This window comes from Arachis ipaensis, chromosome B2 (genome assembly GCF_059453495.1).
Source record: "Arachis ipaensis isolate K30076 ecotype BB chromosome B2, ASM5945349v1, whole genome shotgun sequence".
Taxonomy (NCBI): domain Eukaryota; kingdom Viridiplantae; phylum Streptophyta; class Magnoliopsida; order Fabales; family Fabaceae; genus Arachis; species Arachis ipaensis.
Window position 1 is genome coordinate 115,823,283 of NC_142437.1, and position 9,058 is coordinate 115,832,340.

General features: G+C 38.7%; 1 non-coding gene across 1 annotated transcript; it reads right to left on the bottom strand.

Annotated features, from left to right (window-relative positions):
* Positions 1-6,258: 6,258 nt before the first annotated feature.
* On the bottom strand, positions 6,259-6,366 carry LOC148575314 (small nucleolar RNA R71). Its single transcript, XR_015906857.1, has one exon. It is a non-coding gene; the product is annotated as a small nucleolar RNA R71 (small nucleolar RNA).
* Positions 6,367-9,058: the final 2,692 nt, after the last annotated feature.

The following is a 9,058-nucleotide window of genomic DNA, read 5'->3' on the forward strand; positions in this document are numbered from 1 at the left end:
TTATTTAAAAAATATTTTAAATATTTTATATAATTAAAATAAAATTAAAAATAATTAAAAAATTAATCTATATTTTAATATAAATAAAATATTAAAATATTATTATTATAATTTATCTAAAAAATATTTTTTATTATATATATATATATATATATATATATATATCTTTGTGTTTTATAAAATTTTAAAATTCGCATGTGGATCTGTGTTGATGTCCGAAGATAGTATTATTAAGCCTAGTTTGATTTTGGGTTACACTATGATGACAAACATTCAATTGGGTTGAAAGCCCAATAGTATTTAATATGTGCTTTATTGTGGCAGGCCCAAGTATACTAGCTTATGATGCATCAGCCCATCAAAGCAAATAGAAAAGCAGCTCACATTGTTCCTCAGTGCAGTAACCAAGTCCAACAATTCCTCATAGTACCATTTAGCAACATTAAATGATTATATATATTTGCTAAAAGCAATATGAGGACAGCTGTATCATGCAAGGACAAGTGTGGCTCTGCAAAAGTAAGCAAGGACACAAAGGGCATACACACTAACCCAAGGACACCAGCAAAGCACTGCTGTGGATCGTGGTTATGCAAAAACACAAACTTGCATATAGCAGCAGCAAGGAAATGGAGCAGAATGGAAAAGAGGAACATGCCAAGGAAGAAAGAAACACCAAGGACAGCAGAGGTAGTGGTGGAGCTCCTCGGACAGCAGGGGAGGTGGAGCAAAATGAAGAAAGGACTGCATGCTTCTTACAAAAATTTTTCAATATTACAATGTTGATTTTGGGGCTGAAATTGCAAAAGATTGTAACTCATATATCAAAGGGGGTGGTGCAGTAAAGAAAACAGCTCCTAGGCATCGCCGAACTGATGACAGCACTGATGTTCCCTCTGTTGATGAGGATCCTCTGATTCCCCCTTCCGCCTCCACTACAATCAAGGTCATGACACGCATTCTGAAGAATGTGCTTGAAGAATTCATAAATCTGACTGACCTTCTTCTCCATCATGGTGCTGAGCGCAAAAGGAATCAAGTTTTGGAGGAGAATGCTCTCAAGAAGACCAAAGGAAGGATTCGCATTCTGAGGGACTTTGTGGAGGATGTTGAGGTTGGCCTCACCACATCTGACAATGAGGGGGAGGACGATGGAACCTCTGATGAATCCAACTTTGATGGCTAGCTCTTGTTATCTCATATGCGAATATGACTTGTTTTCATTTTGCACTTGTTTATTTTACCTTTTTTTGGATGACTGTAACAGACTTAAACCACTTTGCTACTTGGACTATATGCACTAGCCACTAACAAATTTTGTGCAGGTTTTTCCTTTCCTCCCTTGATGACAAAAGGGGGAGAAAAGAAAAGGAATGTTAGTTTTGGCTTAGGAATTAATAGTAATAGTTAAGAACAATATTTTGTGGTGCTATGATTTATCCTGTGTTGTGCTTAGTGTTAATTACTCTGTGCTTTCATTACTGTGATATATTGTTTGGAAATATTGATCTTGGCTGTTTTTAAGTTTTGTTCAGGAAAAGATGTAAGCCATGATCAAGGGGGAGTAATGCTAGCATTCAGGGGGAGCAACTTGGTGCACGAATTGTGAATCACACTTTTCACAACTCGTACCACTAACCAGCAAGTGCACTGGGTCGTCCAAGTAATACCTTACGTGAGTAAGGGTCGAATCCCACGAAGATTGTTAGTTTGAAGCAATCTATGGTTATCTTGCAATTCTTAGTCAGGAAGTCAATTATATTTATCAGTTGAATTGCGAACAAACAAGAGAGCATGGATTAAAGGTTACTTGTTATGCAGTAATGGAGAATATGTTGGAGTTTTGGAGATGCTTTGTCTTCAGAATGTCTGCTTTCCTCTGTCTTCTGATTCACGCACGCACGTCCTCCTATGGCAAGCTGTGTGTAGGTGGATCACCGTTGTCAATGGCTACCATCCATCCTTCCAGTGAAAAGGGTCCAAGTGCGCTGTCACCGCACGGCTAATCATCTGCAGGTTCTCAATCGTACCGGAATAGGATTTACTATCCTTTTGCGTCTGTCACTACGCCCAGCACTCGCGAGTTTGAAGTTCGTCACAGCCATCCAATCCCAGAATCCTACTCGGAATACCACAGACAAGGTTTAGACTTTCCGGATTCTCATGAATGCCGCCATCAATCTAGCTGATGAGCGGATAATTTATACGCTTTTTGGCATTACTTTTAGTATGTTTTTAGTAGGATCTAGTTACTTTTAGGGATGTTTTCATTAGTTTTTATGTTAAATTAACATTTCTGGACTTTACTATGAGTTTGTGTATTTTTCTGTGATTTCAGGTATTTTCTGGCTGAAATTGAGGGACTTGAGCAGAAATCAGATTCAGAGGTTGAAGAAGGACTGCTGATGCTGTTGGATTCTGACCTCCCTGCACTCAAAGTGGATTTTCTGGAGCTACAGAACTCGAAATGGCGCGCTTCCAATTGCGTTGGAAAGTAGACATCCAGGGATTTCCAGCAATATATAATAGTCCATACTTTGGCTAAGAATAGACGACGTAAACTGGCGTTCAACGCCAGATTTCTGCCCAAATCTGGTGTCCAGCGCCAGAAAAGGAGCCAAAACCAGAGTTGAACGCCCAAACTGGCACAAAAGCTGGCGTTCAACTCCAAGAAGGACCTCTACACGTGCAACACTTAAGCTCAGCCCAAGCACACACCAAGTGGGCCCCGGAAGTGGATTTATGCATCAATTACTTACTTCTGTAAACCCTAGTAGCTAGTTTATTATAAATAGGACCTTTTACTACTGTATTAGACGTCTTTTTGACCATCTTTGATTAGTTGTATGCTATCTTAGATCACGCTTGAGGGCTGGCCTCTCGGCCATGCCTGGACTTTCACTTATGTAATTTCAACGGTAGAGTTTCTACACTCCATAGATTAAGGTGTGGAGCTCTGCTGTTCCTCAAAGATTAATGCAAAGTACTACTGTTTTCTATTCAATTTATCTTATTTCGCTTCTAAGATATTCATTCGTACTTCAACCTGAATGTGATGAACGTGACAATCATCATCATTCCCTATGAACGCGTGCCTGACAACCACTTCCGTTCTACCTTAGACTGAATGAGTATCTCTTAGATCTCCTAACCAGAATCTTCGTGGCGTAAGCTAGAATGATGGCGGTATTCAAGAGAATCCGGAAGGTCTAAACCTTGTCTGTGGTATTCCGAGTAGGATTCAATGATTAAATGACTGTGACGAGCTTCAAACTCGCGAGTGCTGGGCGTTAGTGACAGACGCAAAAGGAGGGTGAATCCTATTCCAGCATGATCGAGAACCGACAGATGATTAGCCGTGCTGTGACAGAGCATGTGAGCATATTTTTCACTGAGAGGAGGGGATGTAGCCACTGACAACGGTGATGCCCTTGCAGAAAGCCAGCCATGGAAAGGAGTAAGACTGACTGGATGAAGATAGCAGGAAAGCAGAGGTTCAGAGGAACAAACGCATCTTTATACGCTTATCTGAAATTCTCACCAATGAATTACATAAGTATTTCTATCCCTATTCTATTAATTATTATTCGAAAACACCATTATCAATTTATATCTGCCTAACTGAGATTTGCAAGGTGACCATAGCTTGCTTCATACCAACAATCTCCGTGGGATTCGACCCTTACTCACGTAAGGTATTACTTGGACGACCCAATGCACTTGCTGGTTAGTTGTATCGAAGTTGTGACAATTATGTATTGAGATCAGAGCACCAAGTTTTTGGCGCCGTTGCCAGGGATTGTTCGAGCCTGGAGATCACAATTTCGTGCACCAAGTTTTTGGCGCCGTTGCCGGGGATTGTTCGAGTTTGGACAACTGACGGTTCATCTTGTTGCTCAGATTAGGTAATTTTCTTTTTGTTTTCTTTTCAAAAATTTTTCAAAAATATTTTAAAATTTTCTCACCTGTTTTCGAAAAAATTTTTATTCAAAATTTTTAAAGAATGAATTCTAGTGTTTCATAAAGCATGTTGAAGCCTGGCTGGCTGCAAAGCCATGTCTAAATTCTTTTGGACTGAGGCTTCCTGACCATCATCACAAGAGCAAGCTAGTTGTTGCCAATAAAATTTGCTGTTGTATACATGAGAGGTATCTGCTGAAGCTTGGCTGGCCATTGGCCATGTCTAGTGTTTTAGACCGGAGCTTTCATTGAAGGCTTGGGTGGCTAGTGAGCCATGTCTAATTCCTGGACTGAAGCTTTAGACTAAGAATGCAAGATTCCTAGAATTCATGTTAAAAATTTTGGAATCCTTATTTTTTCTTTTTCATATAATTTTCGAAAAAAAAATCCAAAAAAAAAATTAGAAAATCATAAAAAAATCAAAAATATTTTTTTGTTTCTTGTTTGAGTCTTGAGTCATGTTATAAGTTTGGTGTCAATTGCATGTGCATCTTGCATTTTTCGAAAATTCATGCATTCATAGTGTTCTTCATGATCTTCAAGTTGTTCTTGGTAAGTCTTCTTGTTTGATCTTGATGTTTTCTTGTTCTGCATCTTTAGTTGTTTTTCATGTGCATTTTTCGTTTGTTAGAGTCTAAACATGAAAGATTTCTAAGTTTGGTGTCTTACATGTTTTCTTTGCATTAAAAATTTTTCAAAAATATGTTCTTGATGTTCATCATGATCTTCATAATATTCTTGGTGTTCATCTTGACATTCATAGCATTCTTGCATGCATTCATTGTTTTGATCTAAAAATTTCATGCATTGCATCATTTTCATGTTTTTCATAAAAGTTTCAAAAATAAAAAAAAAATATCTTTCCTTTTTCTCCTCATCAAATTCGAAAATTTGAGTTGACTTTTTCAAAAAAATTTTAAAATCTAGTTGTTTTTATGAGTCAAATCAAATTTTCAATTTAAAAATCTTATCTTTTTCAAAATCTTTTTCAAAAATCAAATCTTTTTCAAAATTCTTAGTTATTTTCGAAAATTCCAAAAATATTTTTCAAAAATCTTTTTCTTATTTTTATATCAAATTTTCGAAAATAACAATAACAATTAATGTTTTGATTTAAAAATTTTAAAGTTTGTTACTTGCTTGTTAAGAAAGATTCAAACTTTAAGTTCTAGAATCATATCTTGTGATTTCTTATGAATCAAGTCATTAATTGAGATTTTAAAAATCAAATCTTTTTCAAAACTAATTTTTAAAATATCTTCTTATCTTACCTTTTTCAAAAAGTTAGTTTCAAAATATCTTTTCTAACCTCCTAACTTCTTATCTTTTCAAAATTTGTTTCAACTAACTAACTAACTTTTTGTTTGTTTCTTAACTTTTTCAAAACTACCTAACTAACTCTCTCTCTCTAATTTTTGAAAATATCTTCCCTCTTTTTCAAAAATATCTTTTTAATTAACTAATTATTCTTATTTTTATTTTTGATTTTAAAAATTTTCGAAAAATACTAACCTTTTTCCAAAAACTATTTTCGAAAATCACTAACTTTTTTTCAAAAATTATTTTCGAAAATTCTCCCTCTCCCATCTTATTCTATTTATTTATTCATCTACTAACATCTCAACCCTCCTCACAGTTGTGTTTCTTCCATTACATTACATTCTTTGTCTCCCCCTCTTCTTCTACTCACACAGGGATCCCTATACTGTGGTATAAAGGATCTCTATTATTATTATTATTATTCTGTGCCTTCTTCTTTGTCATATGAGCAGGAGCAAGGATAAAAACATTCTTGTGGAAGCAGATCCAGAACCTGAAAGGACTCTAAAAAGGAAACTAAGAGAAGCTAAAATACAACAATCCAAAGATAACCTTTCAGAAATTTTCGAACAGGAAGAGGAGATGGCAGCCAAAAATAATAATAATGCAAGGAGAATGCTTGGTGACTTTACTGCACCTAATTCCAATTTACATGGAAGAAGCATCTCCATTCCTGCCATTGGAGCAAACAACTTTGAGCTGAAACCTCAGTTAGTTTCTCTGATGCAGCAGAACTGCAAGTTTCATGGACTTCCATCTGAAGATCCTTTTCAGTTCTTAACTGAATTCTTGCAGATATGTGATACTGTTAAGACTAATGGAGTAGATCCTGAAGTCTACAGGCTCATGCTTTTCCCTTTTGCTGTAAGAGACAGAGCTAGATTATGGTTGGATTCTCAACCCAAAGACAGCCTGAACTCTTGGGATAAGCTGGTCACGGCTTTCTTAGCCAAGTACTTTCCTCCTCAAAAGCTGAGCAAGCTTAGAGTGGATGTTCAAACTTTCAAACAGAAAGAAGGTGAATCCCTCTATGAAGCTTGGGAAAGATACAAACAGTTGACCAAAAAGTGTCCTTCTGACATGCTTTCAGAATGGACCATCCTGGATATATTCTATGATGGTTTATCTGAGCTATCAAAGATGTCACTGAACACTTCTGCAGGTGGATCCATTCACCTAAAGAAAACGCCTGCAGAAGCTCAAGAACTCATTGACATGGTTGCTAATAACCAGTTCATGTACACTTCTGAAAGGAATCCTGTGAGTAATGGGACGCCTATGAAGAAAGGAGTTCTTGAAGTTGATACTCTGAATGCCATATTGGCTCAGAACAAAATATTGACTCAGCAAGTCAATATGATTTCTCAGAGTCTGAATGGAATACAAGCTGCATCCAACAGTACTCAAGAGGCTTCTCTTGAAGAAGAAGCTTATGATCCTGAGAACCCTGCAATAGCAGAGGTAAATTACTTAGGTGAACCTTATGGAAACACCTATAACTCATCATGGAGAAATCATCCAAATTTCTCATGGAAGGATCAAAAGCCTCAACAAGGCTTTAATAATGGTGGAAGAAACAGGTTTAGCAATAGCAAGCCTGTTCCATCATCCACTCAGCAACAGACAGAGAACTCTGAACAAAATACTTCTAAATTAGCAAACTTAGTCTCTGATCTATCTAAGGTCACTGTAAGTTTCATGAATGAAACAAGATCTTCCATTAGAAATCTGGAAGCACAAGTGGGCCAGCTGAGTAAAAGGATCACTGAAATCCCTCCAAGTACTCTCCCAAGCAATACAGAAGAGAATCCAAAAGGAGAGTGCAAGGCCATTGACATAAGCGCCATGGCCGAACCTACTAGGGGAGTGGAGAACGTGAAACCCAAGGAGGAAGACCTCCTGGGACGTCCAGTGATCAATAAGGAGCTTCCCTCTGAGGAACCAAAGGACTCTGAGGCTCATCTAGAGACCATAGAGATTCCATTGAACCTCCTTATGCCCTTCATGAGCTCTGATGAGTATTTCTCTTCTGAAGAGAATGAGGATGTTACCGAAGAGCAAACTGCCAAGTTTCTTGGTGCAATCATGAAGCTGAATGCCAAATTATTTGGCATTGATACTTGGGAAGTTGAACCTCCCTTGTTCATCAATGAACTAAGTGATCTGGATCAACTGACATTACCTCAGAAGAGACAGGATCCTGGAAAGTTCATAATACCCTGTACCATAGGCACCATGATCTTTAAGGCTCTGTGTGACCTTGGTTCAGGGATAAACCTCATGCCCCTCTCTGTAATAGAGAAACTGGGAATCTATGGGGTGCAAGCTGCTAAAATCTCATTAGAGATGGCAGACAGTTCAAGAAAATAGGCTTATGGACAAGTAGAGGACGTGTTAGTAAAGGTTGAAGGCCTTTATATCCCTGCTGATTTCATAGTCCTGGATACTGGAAAGGAAGAGGATGAATCCATCATCCTAGGAAGACCTTTCCTGGCCATAGCAAGAGCTGTGATTGATGTTGACAGAGGTGAAATAGTCCTTCAATGGAATGAGGACTCCCTTGTGTTTAAAACTCAAGGATCTCCCTCTGCAACCATGGAGAGGAAGCATGAAAAGCTTCTCTCAAATCAGAGTCAACTAAAGCCCCCACAGTCAAACCCTAAGTTTGGTGTTGGGAGGCCACAACCAAACTCTAAGTTTGGTGTTGAACTCCCATATCCAAACTCGAAGTTTGGTGTTGGAGAGTTTCAACAATGCTCTGAACATCTGTGAGGCTCCATGAGAGCCCACTGTCAAGCTATTGACATTAAAGAAGCGCTTGTTGGGAGGCAACCCAATGTTTATTTATCTAACTCTATTATTCTTGTTTTTCATGTTTTCTTAGGTTCATGATCATGTGGAGTCACAAAATAAATATAAAAATTGAAAACGGAATCAAAAAACAGCAGAAGAAAAATCACACCCTGGAGGAGCATCTGTCTGGCGTTCAGCGCCAGAACAGAGCATGGTTCTGGCGCTGAATGCCCAAAATGGGCAGCTTCTGGGCGCTGAACACCAGAACAGGCATGGTTCTGGCGTTCAACGCCAGAAATGGCACACAAATGGGCGTTGAACGCCCAAAATGGCCACCAACCTGGCGCTGAACGCCCAGAGTTGTGTACAAAGGCTTTTTTACATGCCTAATGGGTGCAGGGATGTAAATCCTTGAACACCTCAGGATCTGTGGACCCCACAGGATCCACTCAGGATCTGTGGACCCCACAGGATCCTCACCTACCTCCACTCACTTCTTCTCACCACTCTCTAAACACTCTTCCCCAATAACCCTTCACCAATCACCTCAAACTCTCTTCCCCATCACCTCTTCACCACTCACATCCATCCACTCTTCCCCATAAACCTACCTCATAAACTCCACCTACCTTCAAAAATTCAAAACTAATTTCCCACCCAAACCCACCCATATGGCCAAAACCTTTCCCCCCCTCCCTTCCCTATATAAAGCCCTCCATTCTTCATCAAATTCACACAACACACCTCTCTACACCCTTCTTGGCCGAAACACTTCCCACTCTCCCTCTCCTCCATTTCTTCTTCTTCTTCATCTATTCTTTCTTTTATTGCTCGAGGGCAAGCAAAATTCTAAGTTTGGTGTGGTAAAAGCATAAGCTTTTTGTTTTTCCATTACCATTGATGGCACCTAAGACCGGAGAATCCTCTAGAAAGGGGAAAGGGAAGACAAGAGCTTCCACATCCGAGTCATGGGAGATGGAAAGGT